Below are 18,071 nucleotides of genomic sequence, written 5' to 3' on the forward strand. Positions count from 1 at the left end.
ATAGGGAATATAGTCAATAATATTGTGATAGCATGATATGGTGTCAGATAGTTGCTGGACTGATCATGGTGACCACTTCTTTAGGTATATAAATGTTGAATAACTATGGCATACATGTGAAACTAATATAATATTGTATGTTAGCTATATTTTTAATAAAAATCTTAAAATAAAAATAACAATTCAGGCTACTTTTCAATAAACTCTTCCCACATACATGGAGCTTACAATTCAGCTTTTTTTTTTTTTAACATTCAGTGTCATACACTTCAATATGAGCCAATAGCTATAGATATCATACATTTGAGGAAATGTACTAACATGAAGAATTAGATCAAAACAAATAAAAAGAAATTAGGACTTTAAGACCACATACGCAACCCTTGGAGACAAAACAAACTTTGTATTCATCCAAGGAAGAAAAGATGTTGGGGTTTTTTTGGGGGTTTTTTTGGTTGTTTTTTTAAAGATTTTATTGGGGAATTGGGGGGATGGGAACAGTGCTGGGGAATCGGGGGAAGGGGAACAGACAAGTTGCTGTCAGTTTTTATTCTTCAGTCTAGTTGTGGAGGATGTTGCTTCACTAGCCCATGTTGGTGTTATTATTGTGCTCTTCCCAGGTGAGGCTGATCAGTTGCTGGCCTCTAGACTGCTCTCACTGCGGCTCTTGGCAGCTCACACTGGCTGCCGGCCACACACGGTAGCTTATGGCAGCCCACTGCAGCAGGGACTGCAGCCTACACTGTCGCCGGCGACTTACGGCAGCCCAGCTCCAGGTCAAGCTGTTGTTCACCATCTTAGCTGTAGAGGACAGTGTCACTGGTCCCCATGTGGGATCCAAACCGGAGCCCTGCTGCTCAGAGCTGGTGTCCCAAGCCAGCTCTTAACCAACATGCCACTCGGCTGGCCCAAGATATTGTTTTTTAAGAAATCAATTCTCCTCAAAGTTACATAGTTTAAGGTTAAAAACTAAAATAATTCTATAAGACACATAAAAATAACTCTTTAGAAGCAAACTCTTTTAGCTATTTTTATGATAGTTACCTCCATATTGCTAACTAATATGATAATACTAATATTTCTTGATAGTTCAATTTTAGATCTCATTTACTGATCTCCTTATATTAAAAAAAATAAGATTTAGCTCTTTTATGTGAGACCAGGCATGTGTGTTTTGGAAATTATGTCATTAAATGTCTATAGTAAAGATCGGTTTGTTCACCTAATCCTGTAAGGTGTTGGTATAACAGGAGTTTTTGATCCAATTTAGAGCATCAGGTGTAAGTTTAATAGAGCTGCGCCACCTAGGTTTCAGTTTGCATCCAAGAATTTATATAGAAATAGGGGGACCTTTTCAAAGAGAAAGAAAAGAGACTCCAATCCCTTCACTCTGAGGTTTAAAGTGGTTAAACTCTTTCTCTGGGGGACCACGGTGGCCCCTTACTGAAGCTAGGTGGCAGTAAAGGACACTAAGCTTCCTGAAAGAAAAAAAAAAACATCCTCTATGAGAGGAGGAGGTTAGAATAGATTGAACAAAGACATCAGAGTAATGCTGTGCATAAGAAGGCTACACAGGCTCTCCGAGCTCATCCCTGCTCGCCAGCTATGAGCCTGGTGGAAGCACACTTTCATCCTGAATCCTTACCCTCCTCCCGTGGGGCAGCTGATGCTCTTGCGACACATCCTAAACTCAAGAACTGAGCATCAGTGGATCACGTTACAGGCATCTGAGAAACACTAGGGTAAGTTTAACATCCATCCTAAATTTGAGGAAAGAGCAAAATATGAAAAAAAGGTGGGGGAGAGAAGTAAGGGGGGAACGTCTCAGAGAAAGAATCCTGCCGTTTTCCAAGGACTCACACATAGACAAGCTTTGCCCAGAAATGGCTCTTTTGGTCCCAAACTCCAGGGGCAGAATTAATGATCCCTTCAAGCATTCTGAGAGCAGAAAGCAGAGGAATCATTGATAGCTTTACCATGAAACTCAAGGAGAGAGCAATGTGAAGAAAAGCCCAAGATCCGGATGAAGGTTAGAGTTCTTTGCCTTTAACCAGCAGTAAGGCGATTTTACCAGTCCTTAATTGAGTGGGACTGGGGACAGGTAATTAAATAAGAATACCTCTAATACTATAATTAGTTACAGCACATCTATGTTAATTAAGTATAAAACATATAATTTACTCATTGTAATTTGGTATTTTTTCAATAAATTGGAACTTTTCACAATTCCTCTTCAAAAAATCCTTTTGAATGTTGCTAAAATGGAAACTCCTGATAGGCAGGCTGAATTAACCATCTGGGACCTTCTCCTCATTGGTGGGTGCACAGAGGTAACTACATGCCCCTTTAGTTCACCCATTATCCAAATACCAAATGTATAGGAAGCCTTGGGAGTGGAGCCTTGAGTGTTGCCATAAGTATAACTTAGGATGTATTGTTACAAGCAATAGGAACCAAGTCTGGCTAACTTAAGGCCAAAAGAGATTTGTGAAGATGTGGCAGGAGCTCACAGAATTGTAAGAAGAGATGAACAACCAGGCCTTAGGAGGCACCTGGGAGCCCCTGCAGGAGCTTATGGGTGTCCTTTCTGAGGTACCTCCCCAGGTGACTGCTCCACCCACTCTCTGCCTGCAGGGAGACTCAAAATTACAGAGGGTGTTGAGGGCAGGAATCTGACCAGGCAGCTGAGCCAAATGGCCAAGGGTAGGTGGTACGGGAGAGGGGAAAGGTTGTGAGCAGAAAGGGGGGGACGAATGGGTGTTGGGCAGGCAGAAAGATAGGCCCTATACCATGCAGCCCAAGTCTCATTCTTTCCCAAATACTGCCTGACTTCACTTTTAAGATTCTAGATTTAGTCCCCAGGTAGAGAGAAAACCAATGTTAAATGGCTGCTGACTGAATTATGCAATGGTTTTCTTGAAGTGGAAATATAACGTAGCAGTTCAGTGCATGGGCTTTGAATCAGACAGCCTGGGTGCCAATCCGTTTCACCCTCACTAGCTGTGTGACCATTGATCTTTTCTTTTTTAAAGAGTTTTATTAAAATATACCTAACATACAATATTATATTAGTTTCAGGTGTACACCATAGTTATTCGACATTTATATACTTAAAGAAGTGATCACCATGATAAGCCCAGCAACCATCTGACACTGTACTACTATGCTATCACAGTATTATTGACTATATTCCCTATGCTGTACATTACATCCGCATGACTTACTTGTTTTATACCTGGAAATTTGAACCTCTCGTTCTTCTTCACCTATTTTCCTCCATTTAAAAATTTTTTCAATTATAGTTAACATTCAATATATTGTATTAGTTTCAGGTGTACAGCATAGTGGTTAGATATTTATATAATTTACAAAGTAATACACCTGGTTAGTCTAGTACCCACCTGGCACTATACATAGTTATTACCATATTACTGACTATATTCCCTATACTTTACTTCACATCCACATGACTGTTTTCTAACTACCAACTTGTGCTTCTTAATCCCTTTACTTTTTTCACCCAACCCTCCTCCCATCTGGCAACCATCAGCTTGTTCCCTGCATATGAGTCTGTTTCTGTTTTGTTCATTTATTTTGTTCTTTCAATTCCACATGTAAGTGAGATCATATGGTATTTGTCTTTCTCAGTCCGACTTATTTCACTTAACATAATACCCTCTAGGCCAGTCATGTTGTCGCAAATGGTAAGATTTCATTCTTTTTTATGGCTGAGTAGTATTCCATTGTATATGAGTACCACATCTTCTTTATCCAAATGTCTAATGATGGACACTTAGGTTGTTTCCATATCTTGCCTATTGTAAATAATGCTGCAACGAACATAGGGGTGCATGTATCTTTTTGAATTAATGTTTTGGATTTCTTCAGATAAATACCCAGAAGTGGAATTGCTGGGTCATAAAGTAGTTTTATTTTTAAATTTTTGAGGAACTTTCATACTGTTTTTTCATAGTGGCTGCACCAATTTGAAATTCCATCAGCAGTGCACAAGGGTTCCCTTTCTCTACATCCTCATCAACACTTGTTTGTTGATTTATTGATGATGGCCATTCTGACAGGTGTGATGTGATATCTCATTGTGATTTTTATTTGCATTTCTCTGTTGATTAGTGACATTGAGCATCTTTTCATATGTCTATCGGCCATCTGTATATCCTCTTTGGATATATGTCTACTCAGGTCCTCTCCCCATTTTTAATTGAATTGTTAAGAAGTTTCTTTGTTTTGTTTTGTTTTTGGTGCTAAGTTGTGTGAGTTTTTTATAAATTTTGGATATTAACCCCTTATCAAATGTATCATTGGTGAATATCTTCTCCAATTCAGTAGGTTGCTTTTTTGTTTTGTTGGCTGTTTTCTTTGCTGTGCAAAAAAGTTTTAGTTTGATGTAGTCCCATTTCTTTACTTTTTCTTTTGTTTCCCTTGCCCAAGGTGACATATCAGAAAAAATATCACTGAGAGCAATGTCAGAGAGTTTATTGCCTATGTTTTCTTCCAAGAGTTTTAACCAGGTCTTACAGCTAAGTCTTTAATCCATTTTGAGTTTATTCTTATATATGAGTATAGTGTAAAAAAGTGGTCTAATTTTATTTTTTTGCATGTATCCATCCAGTTCTCTCAACATCATTTATTGAATAGAATGCCTTTATCCCCATTGTATATTCTTAACTTCTTTGTCACAGATTAATTTATCATATAGGTGTGGGTTTATTTCTGGACTTTCTATTCTGTTAAATTGATCTATGTGACTGTTTTTATGCCAGTACCATGGTTTTGATTACTATAGCCTTGTAGTATAGTTTGATATCAGGTTTTGTGATACCTCCAACTTTCTTCTTCATCCTCAAGATTGCTGTGGTTATTTTGGGTCTTTTATGGTTCCATATAAATTTTTAAATTATTTGCTCCAGATCTATGAAAAATTCCATTGGTATTTTGATAGAGATTGCATTGAATCTATGGATTGCTTCGGGTAGTATGGACATTTGAATGATGTTAATTCTTCCCATCTATGAACATGGTATATGCTTCCATTTATTTGTATCTTCAATTTCTTTCTTCAATGTCTTATAATTTTCCAAGTACAAGTCTTTTACTTCTTTGGTTAAATTTATTCCTAAGTATTTTTTTGGTGCAATCATAAATGAGATTTTCTTAATTTCTTTTTCTGATAATTCATTATTGGTGTGTAGAAATGCAACTCATTTCTGAATATTAACTTTGTATCCTGCTGCTTTGCTGAATTCATTTATCAGTTTGAATAGCTTTTTGGTGGACTCTTCAAGATTCTCTATATAGAGTATCATGTCATCTACAAATAATGACAGTTTTATGTCTTCCTTTCCAATTTGGAGGCCTTTTATTGCTTTCTCTTGTCTGGTTGTTGTGGTTAGGACTTCCAATGCTATGTTGAATAAAAGTGGTGAAAGTGGACATCCTTATCATGTTCCTGATATTAAGGACAACACTTTACGCTTTTCATCGTTGAGTATGATGTTAGTTGACTATGGTCTTTATTATGTTGAGGCATGTTCCCTCTATTCTCACTTTGCTGAGAGTTTTTATCATAAATGGATGCTGAATTTTGTCAAATGCTTTTTCTGCATCTATTGATATGAGTATATGATTTTTATCTTACATTTTGTTTATGTGGTGTATCATGTTAATTGATGTGTGAATATTGAACCAACCTTGCACTCCAGGAATAAGTCACATTTGATCATGGTGTATGATCTTTTTAATGTATTGCTAATTCAGTTTGTTAATAGTTTGTTGATTTTTGCATCAGTGTTCATCAGGGATATTGGCCTATAATTTTCTTTTTTGTGTGTTGTCTTTGTCTGGCTTTGTATTCAGGGTAATGGTGGCCTTGTAAAATGAGATTTGGAGTTTTCCATCCTCTTGAATTTTTTGGAACAGTTTTAGAAGAATAGGTGTTAATTCTTCTTTGAATGTTTGGTAAAATTCACCTGTGAAGCCATCTGGTCCAGGACTTTTGTTTCTTGGGAGTTTTTGATTACTGATTCGATTTCGTTAGTAGTAATCGATCTGTTCAGATTTTCTGTTTCTTCTTGATTCCGACTTGGAAGATTGCATAGGAATTCACCTATTTCTTCTAGTTTGTCAAATTTGTTGACATATAATTGTTTGTAATACTTTCTTATAATTCTTTTTATTTCTATGGTATCAGTTGCCACTTCTCTTTCACTTCTGATTTTATTTATTTGGATCCTATCCCTTTTTTTCTTGATGAATCTGGTTAAAGTTTTATCAGTTTTGTTTATCTTTTCAAAGAGGTGGCTCTTAGTTTCATTGGCATTTTGTATTGTTGCTTTACATTCTATTTTGTTTATTTCCACTCTGATCTTTATTATTTCCTTCCTTCTATTCACTTCAGGCCTTGTTTGCTGTTCTTTTTCTAGTTCCTTTAGGTATAGGGTTAGATTGCTTATATGATCTTTTTCTTGTTTCTTGAGGTAGGCCTTGTTGCCATGAATTTCCCTCTTAGGACTGCTTTCTGTGTGTCCCATACATTTTGGGTTGTGTTTTCATTTTTGTTTGTCTCAAGATATCTTTTGATTTCTTCCTTGATCTCATTGTTAACCTAGTCATTGTTTAGTAGCATGTTATTTAGCCTCTATGTGTTTCTGTGTTTTTTGTTTTTTTGTAATTAATTTCTAGTTTCATACCACTGTGGTTGGAGAAAATGCTTGGTATGATTTCAATCTTCTTAAATTTATTTAGACTTGTTTTGTGGCCTAACATGTGGTCTATCTTGGAAAATGTTCCATGTGCACTTGAAAAGAATGTATATTCTGCTGCTTTGGGGTAAAATGCTCTAAAAATATCAATTAAATCCATCTGATCTAAAGTGTCATTTAAGGCCACATTTCCTTGTTGATTTTCTGTCTGAAAGATCTATCCCTTGATATTAATGGGGTGTTAAAGTCCCGTACTATGACTGTATTGGTGTCAATCTCTCCCTTTATGTCAATTAATGTTTGCTTTATGTATTTAGGAGCTCCTGTGTTGGGTGCATAAATGTTTACAAGAGTTGTATCCGCTTGTTGGATTGATCCCTTTATCATTAGGAAATGTTGTTCTTTGTCCCTTATTATAGCCTTCACTTTAAAGTATTTTGTCTGATATAAGTATTGCTGCCTCAGCTCTTTTTGTTTCCATTTGCTTGAAATGTTTTTCTCCGTCCTTTTACTTTCAGTCCACATATGTCTTTCAATCTGAAGTGGGTCTCTTGTAGACAGCGCATGTATGGGTCTTGTTTTCTTATTCATTCAGCTATGCTATGTCCTTTGATTGGAGCATTTAATGACCATGAATGTTTTCTAAAGGATCGGTGTATCTAGCTACTCTCAACCTTTCTGAGCTTCAGTGTCTTCATCAGTAAAATGGGGAGAATGTTTACCATGTCAGTTAGGATGCCTAAAACCCAAATAAATTAAGGAAATTTCATGTCTTGTATAACTGAAAAGGCTAGTAGTAGGAAAGGCTTCAGTGGTTCAACAAATTCACAAAATACCCAGCTTCTTCCCATTGTCTGCTCTGTGCTTTGGAGCATCCACGTCATTCTAAAGTTGGCTACACTGTGATGGCAACATGGCTGCCAGGAACTTCTGGAATGAAATATTTTCTCATTCATATTCAGTAAACAGGGGTGTCTCTTCCCTAGCCATCTAACAAAAATCCGGGACTTTCCTTTAATTGGACCATGTTTGTTTGTATGCCAACAGTTACTTTAGCAAGAGTGATGGATCTGAGAATCAGAGCAAAACATAATGGGAGAGGGGCAGAGCAGATATTGAAAAGACAACCACAATACCCAAATTCATTGTATTATATCCTATTATATCAGAGGACTCTGCATATGTAAAGTGCTCAGTAGCTCCCTAGCAGATAAATGTCAAGTGTGTGTGTGTGTGTGTGTGTGTGTGTGTGTGTGTGTGCGTCTAGAGATCCAGAGACAGAACTCAAGATAGAGGTTAATCTCCAATTTAAGGCCCATAAAAGCCCTAAAAACTACAGTTATAGGACCACAACCTCCAATATATATAATATTAACCCAGAAAATAAGTGTGAGAAAATATAATAAAGCTAATTTTTCTCAGGATGATCACTTTGATCAAGTTTTTCCATACATCAAATCAGATTCTTTCTGAAACACTTTTGGTACCACTGCTCAAGAACAAATTAATCTGTGTACTTGGTAACCCAACATAATATGTGCATGGGTGGAAGAATGAAAAGATAGATAGATGAAAGATATAAATGGATTGAGGATATATTTTAACTGCTCACATAATATTTCAAAGCCTGTTTAAATGCAGATAGAAGACGTTGGCTGAGTGGCTCAGTTGGTTAAGAGTGCGATCTCTGAGCAACAGGGTTGCCAGTTTGACACCTGTATGGGATGGTGGGCTGGGCTCCTCTGCAACTAAGATTGAACACGGCACCTTGAGCTGAGCAGCTGTGAGCTGCCAACAGGCAGACAGATGGCTCAGTGTACAACAAGGTTGCTGGTTCAATTCCTGCGTGGGATGGTGGACACGCCCCCTCAGCCCCCACCCCCCCAACTAGATTAAAAGTGGTGACCGAACTTGGAGCTGAGCCGCACCCTCCACAACTAAGATTGAAGAACAACAACTTGACTTGGAGCTGTTGGGTCTTGGAAAAACACAATGTTCCCCTCCCCAATTCCCCAATAAAAATCTTAACAAATAAATAAATAAATGCAGATAGAAGATTAATGTGTTAGAACGTTACGTATATGCTATGAGTGCCTCGAAAATGACTCATCTTCCTTAAAAGCAGATTACAGAATTCTAAAACTGGAAGAGACTACAGAAATCATTACACAGTCACTTTCCAGACGAGGAAATAAAGGCTAAAGGCTTAGCCAGGATCCTGAATTGGTGAGTAGCAAAACGAAACCAGATCTCAACTGTCCTGACATCCAGGAAAGCACTTCTCCACAACACAATCCCACCTCCCTTGATCATATTAAATGGCTTAGCAAACAAAGCCTTCATAAATGGTGCAAAGATAAACCTCCTCTCAACCTGCCTCAAGCAAATAATCATAATTTTGGAATTAGCAAAACCCAAATAATGTAGATATTATCATCCCTTCAAGTTGTCCTGAGTGAGACAGTCAAGTTGGAGGAAAGTTTTACTTAACACAAGTTTCCCAAGCCTGAGAAACATGTCAAGAGGTGGGATTTATTAGTGTTGCTGTTGCTTGTCAATAATAGTGAGAAATGGCATGTTAATCAGCAAGGAGCAAATTATGGCTGTCATTCCTTTTCTTTCTTTTTCCCCTAAAAATAAATCGTTAAAATGAAACTCATGTCCACAAGAAACTTACTATTTTTCAGTCACTAAATGAGGACTCAGCTTTAAACTAGCTCTGAAATGAATGGCTACTCTAGGAATGAAATATTCCATGGAGCAAACTCAGTACCCCACTTTTCTTGAGTGCTCTATTATTCTCACTTCCAGGATGGCCACAAATAGCTGTTTGAAACTGGACCTGGTACATAAATTAGTCAAAGAAAACAAGAGTAGAAGATAAAATTTGGAAAAGCCTGTCATAGATTTCAGCTTCCAAGCACACCACCAAAACTTTAATATTCAACACTTTAAGCAGACTTCTCAACCACTTAAGCTGACTTCAACAACTCATGCTTCAGCTGACTTGCCACAAAACAGTGCACCAAGGGAGGGATGCGACAGAGAAGGGCTCTGCTACAGCCGTACAAAACCAGCTTAGGTCTGAGGCTCTGATACCAAAAAGCTAAAAAACAACAGAAAAGAATTCATGTGCTTCTGGAGCTACCTTTTTTCAGGGTGAGATGTTTCACTGCTATTCAAACAAAGTGGCATAATCCACTGAATGATGCTTTTGCAGGCTCCTTGTCATCAGACTATCCTTTAGCCAACCACTGAAGGCCCTTTTTCTGCTATGAGACAGACAATGAATCGCCACATTATGCTCTCTGACCCTGCGGGGCCACGGTACAATATCATAATGTTAAACTGGGTCTCAAAAGAGCTTTGTGTGGGATGAGACAAAACTCTAAAGATAGCAGAGCTGCTGAATCACTTAGGGTATGACCACAAATAGTGCTGCACTCTGCTTTCTGGGTAAAGCTGGTATCAGAAGCCCCTGGTAAATCTCTATGCTAATTATGGAGGGTGGGAGGGTGACTATACAAGTAAGTTGTACTTAGCACAGAGATCAGGAAGCCTAAGGAAAGAAGCCCACGTTGAAAACCTAATAAATAAAATTTAAAATTTGTTCACGTAATAAAAGCATGCTGTCATATGACAAGGCAGTTTCCTTAGGAGCAGGTGCATTGCAATTTTTTTTTTTTTAATATTAAGTCTTCAGAGAGTTACACGATAGATGGCAGCGTGGAAATATACTGATGTGTCCTGGCAGAATTTCAGATATAATGATTTTTTTTTTCTTTGTGAACCTTCCATCAGTGGGAAGGCAAACCCTGCCAAAACTGAGGAACCCAAGCTGGAGGCAGCGAGGCTCCACCACTCAGACTACGGCGACGTGCCAAGACTGCAAGGCCAAATCGGAAACAGCCACATTGAGCTCATTAAAACGACTGAATGATCAAAGGCGTGCAAGCCTTCACAAAGGCAAAAATTAATCTGTTTAATACTTGGCTAAATTCTCAACTGTTGAAGTAAATTTGAAACGAAATTCATCAAACTCCCCCCTTTCCTGTGGAAAAATCCTTTGAGTTCCTCAGAGTGTCCAGGAGGTGGCAGAAGCGTTCTTTGTTTTCAGCTTAGGGGACACAGCTACAGCTCCACCCCCAAAATTAACGTAAGTATATGAGGTAGAATTATATATATGAATGTAAATACACATTTTCAGGAGATCAACAATTATATTCAAACGTGGATAAGCCAAAGCTCACTTGGCAATCACTTTTTGAGGGAAGAAATGATAAGAATTCAAAAATGAATCTTGGCTGTCGATGAAAAAGGCTGATGGAAGAAAGAACTACAGCTCAAGTTGTACCCTATTCGTGGACTTCCCAGGGCTTCCATGACCCTCCATTCTTGCAGCACACCTATGCTTCTTTTTCCTTCCCTTCATTACTCCTGAAAGATTTCACACTCATTCCTGAGTCGTCAGTGACCGGTGGCCTCCCTACAAAGCTGAAGGAGCTAGAAAACATTCAGGAACATTCTCTGCTGCAAGGACTCCTAACCTCCCCTCAGCCTGCCTCCTCTGCCAGGTCAACCTCCATAACCTGAGGTGTATCCACCACCCTAAACATTATGAATATTGATTCCTGATGGACAAACGGAAGCTGGTGTAGGATCTCAAATTCCTAAATTTCCTGGGAGGACAACATGTGAAATATTAATACAGTCTATCGTGGGAAACAAAACTCATTAAAATACATAGACATTCACAAAAAGTCACTGTTTATTTCATGAAGCAAAAACATTTATTCCAACCAGATCAAGGGAAGAAAAAAAATGTTTTCTATAGCTCCAATTTCACACACTCTAGTACGAAATGAATCAATAGTAGCTAGGAGGAGCGAAATCAAAGATTTCCTTTTCAACAGTAATAAATCCAGTCAAACCCTATTCGGTATGGCACTTGACATGGCTTGTAAAATCTGAAGTTACTAAATTATGTATTGCAATAGTAATCTGTTACACAATTAATAGGAAGTGCTAAATTAGGACAAATGGTTTCCAATGGGATCCAGATGGTTAACCCTAGACTAGGTAGAAAGGGTGTAAAATTAAGAACTGCACTGATTTTTTTTCCTTGAGTTTCTTGAAGGAACCAGAGTTCTTCAAACATGGAATGTAAACACTTGGGAAGGTAGCCTAAGAGAAGCATGTGTTATGTAGCAGCCTGAGTCCCAGCTGTGTTTATACTAGGATTCCAAAATATCTGGGCCTGGAAGGAGAACTGGCAGGAGGGACAGAGAGGCGTGCTGGGACAGACTGACCCCAAGGGGAAAGAAAGAAGCTGGTTCAAGACAAATGGGGGTGTTGTGATTGTTGACAGAGCACAGTGCCTGTCACTCAGCTTACCTTACAGCCCCCCTCCCAAGACTCACATCTGATTCCCCAGAGGATGGAGAAGACCCTGAAACATGTTGACATTATTGACCCCCTTCGCAGTAGGGCTGCGTTGATGGTGGTGGCAACAATAAGGGCAGCAATGGCCTTGGGCAGTGTCAGGGCTGACACCACCACCCTTAGCCTTGAGGATTGGCAGTACCCACAGAGAACACAGTGCTTTAGCAGGTGGGAAGATATCTGTGGTACCACAGCTGCTTTTGTCATTGGTGGGAAAGAGGAAACAGCAGCAAGTGAAGCCACATTCCAGTGACCCAGTGTAGGAAGGAAAAAAACAACAAACCTCATGTTGTAACCAAGAGACTAGTTCTCAGAGAACTGGTTGTGGTAGGCTGAAGAGTGACCCACTAAAGATGTCCGTGACCTCATCCCCAGAACCTGTGAATACATTACCTTACATGGCAGAAGGGACCCAGCAGATGGGATTTTAAGTAAAAGATCTTGAGATGGGAAGATTATTCTGGATTGTTTGGGTGGGTCAATGTAACCACAAGGGTACTTACAAGGGGAAGGCATGAGAGCTGTAATCAAAAAAGGAGATGTGACAACAGAAACAGAGATCACACAGAGAGACCTGAGGGTGCTTCACTTCTGGCTTTGAAGATAGAGAATAGGGTCCCCAAGCCAAGGAATGCAGGTGGCCTTTACAAAGTAGGGAAAGGCAAGGAAATGGGTTCTCCCCTAGAGCTCTGCCAACTTATTTTAGACTTCTGACCTATAAGATATTATAAGATAATAAATGTGGTTTTAAGCCACTAAGTGTATGGTAATTTGTTATAGCAGCAGCAGGAAAATGATACACTGATGACATACACGCCTTCAAAAGCTTTCACAATCATTTGTGAGGATAAGGAGGCTCAAATTCCCACAGAACAAGGGGAAGCAGAGCCAAAAGGTTGGGAAGTTTGGGAGTCATTCTCATTCACAGTTTGTGTAAATAGGGGGATACGGGTTAGAGTAGGGTAGACTAGACCCACAGGTCTGCTTTACATTCCAGGTTTCCTGAGCAGAACACTTTATCTTAGAGCTCACCTTGAACCTTCATTCAAATCATCAGCATCTATTTTCTGCAACACTCTAAGATTCCAAACCAAAGCATGCATTACTTTGCTCTCCTTTCCCTTCAAGAACTGAGAGGCAAATTGTGTCACGAGTACCTCAAGAATACCACATGTGTCCATAAATGAGTTCACAAGTCATTTGAAAAACTGAGAGCAAAGCCCATACTTATCTTTTGGATTCTATTAACATAGCATTTCTCAGTCACTTGCTCTAGATTTTAGTTCAACCATTAAAAACATTCTGCTAATGAGGCATTCTAGAAATGTCTTCAGTGGTCTGCCCTATGACTACAAAAAAAATCCAGCCTACCCACCTGAGATTCAAGACTCTTTTCAGCCAGATCATCATTAAAGATTGAGAGCCCAGAAAAGTACTTGAATTGGCTGTACTCATCCAATACTTTCTGCCAAATGAATCAGTTGTCTCTTCTCAAAAATCAAATATTGTCCTAGATCCGAAGAATACATAATCTTCCTATTAGTAGCCATTATTGTACATTTTACTTATATTCAACTCTATTATCTCTGATAACACTAGGGATCAGGGAACACACAAAAGGGCACAATTAACAAATGATTTCCAAACTTCATTTTGGCTTTTATATAATTTCTCTTAATCCTTATACAAGAGGTGTCAACAAGGGGAAAAAATGGTAAGTTTATTCAAATTCCTTTTATTATTTTCCCTGACCACCTTTTGGCAGAGTAGTCATATAATATAAAAAGAAATAATGGTGGGGAAAAGCAAAATAAACACTTAACCATGATATTCAAAGGCTAGGAGCAACCTGCTCCGTGGTCCATTCCAGCTGGACTTGTCCTCTGAACAAGTTAGACAACCTTGGACAAGCTTCTGTCTCTTTGATTCTCCTCTATAATACTTCCACATTTTTCCTAATATTAAACATTTAATTTACCTGCCAGTTAAATTATTTAATATTTCTTCTTCACACAGTCAAGTTGAAATTGGCACTGGAAGAAATGCTCCTCATTTATACTGTGGGGTCAAGCATTCCATCAGGGAGGTGAGTGCCCTAGTGTGCAAAGCATCGGCCTACATAAACTTGCTAACATCCCTGCTATCTCTAACACCACAGGAACCCACTGTGCTGTATAGTCCCACCTTCACTGCTTTGGTTCACTTCCTTTTGTCATCTTCTATTTTCTTTATCATTTGGAAGTGCTCTCTTCTTCCTCCAGTTTTCCCATCTTTGAAAGACAACTTATGTCCCTCCTCCTCCATAAAGCCTTCCCTGACCACAGCTGTCCAAAGAAATCCTTCTTTCAAATTCATGGCACACATCCCACACAGCATTCAGTTGGAATATAATTATATCTACCTTGTGATGCCTTTTACTGTTACTTAATTCTTATGTTATTTCTCTTGGTTTTGTTGTTGTTGTTGTTTATTTATTTGTTTGTTTATGCCTCTGGTCTTCCAATCATATCATAAACTTCCTAGAGATCAAAGGCAATGGAAGCTATTGTTTTGTATTCCCCCACAGCACCTAGATCTGTGCCTTGCACATGAGAAGCGCTCCTTCATTATTTACCCATTCAACATTTATTTAACTATATAGCATTTATTTATTAAACTATATATGTGCCAATTCATAACTGTTGAGTGAATAAAAAGCAAAATGATTCACATAATCTAAAAACTGAATAATTCAATTCTTAATAACTCAGAACTTATACTTCTCATTTCAGGTTTACTCTTTGTTATAATTCCCCCATTGGCAAATTTAAACCTCAAATATTCTAAACAGGTTTCAAATATGGGACGACTCTGCATGTTCTTGTAATTACAATTGACACAAAGTGTTCTGGGTTAATTATGAGTGTAGAAAAACAGATTTTGTAGACTTGTAAACTGCAGAAATTATCAAGACTGACAGAGTGAAAATACCCCCTACAAGTGCACAATTGTAAACTGCATGTTAAATGACAACATACTTGCTTTTATTTAATCACACTTTGTCTTTATGGAACATAGGTGCGTGCCTGTTCAATTCCTTCAGGGGCAATAAAATAGATGCCCTTGTTCCACTTTGTAATCAGAATTAATGGCTACCTTCCATTTCTACCATAAATCTCAAGTTTCAAGTGTTATAACTAAGTACGTGAAAATCATATTAAGCTGAAAGTTACCATGAAAATTATTAACCAGATGCTATTTTAATAAATATCACTGTAGATTACATTCATTGAATAAATTGTGTGCCTAACAGAAGTCCAAAATACTACAAAGGGTTATTCCCATATTTTTCCACATAGACTACATAAAATAGGTTCAATTTCAAAAATAAACGCATTTACATCATTTTATGGACTGTTGCCTTTTGCTATTTCACCTACATGGAACCTGGCAAATTATTTCACTTTAGAATATAGCAACGTGAGAGGTTCTGCGTGGTGAATATAACTGGAGAACCTTGGTCAAGCGCCACCTGGTGGTCAGATAAATATATTTCCTACCATAGTTGAATCAGTTTTACTGAGAACCTAGTCAAGTTACATCATTGGTAATTACCAAAAATAAAGAATTATAATCAATAATAGTTTATTAGTCCTTAATCCTGTGGAATATTGAGCTACTGGAGAAAATATTCAAATCATATTGATATCGGTTCAAATCTCAGCTCTGGCTATTTTTTTTTTTAATTGGGGAATTGGGGGGATGGGAACAGCACTGGGGAATTGGGGGAAGGGGAACAGACAAGTTGCTGTCGTTTTGTTCTTCAGTCTAGTTGTGGAGGACGTTGCTTCACTAGCCCAGGTTGGCACCATCATTGCGCTCTTCCCGGGCGAGGCAGATCAGTCACCGGCTTCTGGACGGCCGCTCACTGCGACTGCTGGCCGCTCACGCTGGCTGCTGGCTACACACGGTAGCCCATGGCAACCCACTGCCACAGGGGCTGCAGCCTATGCCATCGCTGACGACTCACGGCAGCCCAGCTCCAGGTTGAGCTGTTGTTCAGCATCTTAGCTGTGGAGGGCAGTGTCACTGGGCCTCATATGTGGGATCCGAACCGGGGCCCTCTGGCATCCCAAGCCAGTTCTTAACCATCATGCCACTCGGCCGGCCTAGCTCTAGCTTTTTTTTTGTTTTGTTACCAGTTCCTTTATCAAGGGCCAATAACTTAAACTCCCTGGGGCTCAGTTTTCTCACCCATGTCATAAAGTTGATTGAAGGAATAAGTGACAGAAAGATATGAAGGGAATAAAATAATGCCTAAGATAGTATCTTGTGGTACCAACAATTGCTATTATCAATTTATCAGCAAACATGCTTGTATGTATTTAAAGCTTATTATAGGCCAAAAGCATATATATATATATATATATATATATATATATATATCTTTTATCTATATTACCTCAGTTAATCCTCACACGAACCATATCAAGCTGGCATTATTATCTATCAGTTTAAAATAAGAAAGCTAACCATAAGGAAATTAAATGATTGGCTCTGGATCCCACAGTAGGCAACATCTAGCTCAAAGTGGCAAAACAAGAACAGCCACAGTTTAGCAAATGTGAGATACAGTCCTGGGGACTCAGGAAAACACAAGTAGACAGAGAGCCTGCAGGCATGCAGGTGGAGGCTAAGAAGCTTGTTCAAGCATTGCAAATTTAAATGCCCGTGGCCAAACCAGTATCATAAATGAGCAATGTGGGCTAAGAGGTACCTGAGGTGAACTGGAAAGTGCAATTCCTGCCCAACAAGGTCCACTGCTTTTCAATGCCAGCTGATGGAGACTGGGTGAAGCCACAAACAAGCAGTGCAAAGGGGCACTGGGCTTAAGGCAAAGCATGGGCAATATGTGACACTTTCACATGGTACAAAATGAGGAAACAGCCAAACATCCACACTCAAAATGTCTCCCGGGGAAATCTGATATTGGGCCAGAAATTCCAAGTCTTCAAATCACTAATTAACATCTTACGTTTGCTATTTCTAAAAGTGTAGTTGACTCTTAAACAACTCCAGCGGTGGGGGTTGGGTTAGGAGTTCCAAGCTCCACGCAGCCAAAAATCCATGTATAATTTTGACTCTCCAAAAACTTAACTACAAAAAGCCCTTTACCATCAGCAGACTCAACCAACCACAGATAGAAAACAGTACTTTGGATGCCCAGTTGGGAATCCACGTGTGCGAATGCAAAAATACTTTTTTCGGCAATGGTTGGTTGAATCCCCCAATGCAAACTTGCAGATACAAAGGGTCGAAGGGCCCTTTGGTGGTCCTAAGTGGACCTGCACAGTTCAAATCCATCTTGTTCAAGGGTTAACTGTATAAATATGTAATGGGATATTGGCTTCAGTCCCCACCAAGAGCTTAGTGATGCATGCTTTCCCTAATGAACCGGGAGTGTCTATAAGGTTCTGGGGCAAGGGGAGAAATGGCAAGAGGTGGGGGGGGGGGGGCCTCAGCACGGGCCACCACTGCAGCACGCAGAGAGTAGCTCACTTTAGCATGCTGCATCTGGGTTCAAGGCATGCTGGCTAAGCTGAAGAAGGGCAGGAGAAAAACTGACATAGGTAGGTTGCACTTTCCAATTAAAACCAGAGAAGGTTTAAATAACTTGGCACATGAATATATAATTAATGGAGTTGTAAGTTATTCAAACTCTCCTGGAAATCAGTTTAGTAAATCATGAATACCTCACTCAGAGATCAACTGTGCAGTCCTCATGGATTAGGTCAGCAGCATAGTAGGGTGGGCACAATGAGACAAAAATCACAAGCAGGCTATGCCACTTCCCTTTGTCCAACCTCTGTGTTAGATTTTTCTGCCATTTAATCAGATTTTGTCCCTTCAAGTTTTTTGAATCCTAGCAAA

General features: G+C 39.1%; 1 long non-coding RNA gene across 1 annotated transcript; it reads left to right on the forward strand.

Annotated features, from left to right (window-relative positions):
- Positions 1 to 1,578: 1,578 nt before the first annotated feature.
- On the forward strand, positions 1,579 to 12,860 carry LOC109384725 (uncharacterized). The gene is made up of 3 exons (XR_002124477.1): positions 1,579 to 1,742; positions 8,845 to 8,945; positions 10,521 to 12,860. It is a non-coding gene; the product is annotated as an uncharacterized LOC109384725 (long non-coding RNA).
- Positions 12,861 to 18,071: the final 5,211 nt, after the last annotated feature.

The sequence above is a fragment of the Hipposideros armiger genome, unplaced genomic scaffold (assembly GCF_001890085.2).
Source record: "Hipposideros armiger isolate ML-2016 unplaced genomic scaffold, ASM189008v1 scaffold_5, whole genome shotgun sequence".
Taxonomy (NCBI): Eukaryota; Metazoa; Chordata; class Mammalia; order Chiroptera; family Hipposideridae; genus Hipposideros; species Hipposideros armiger.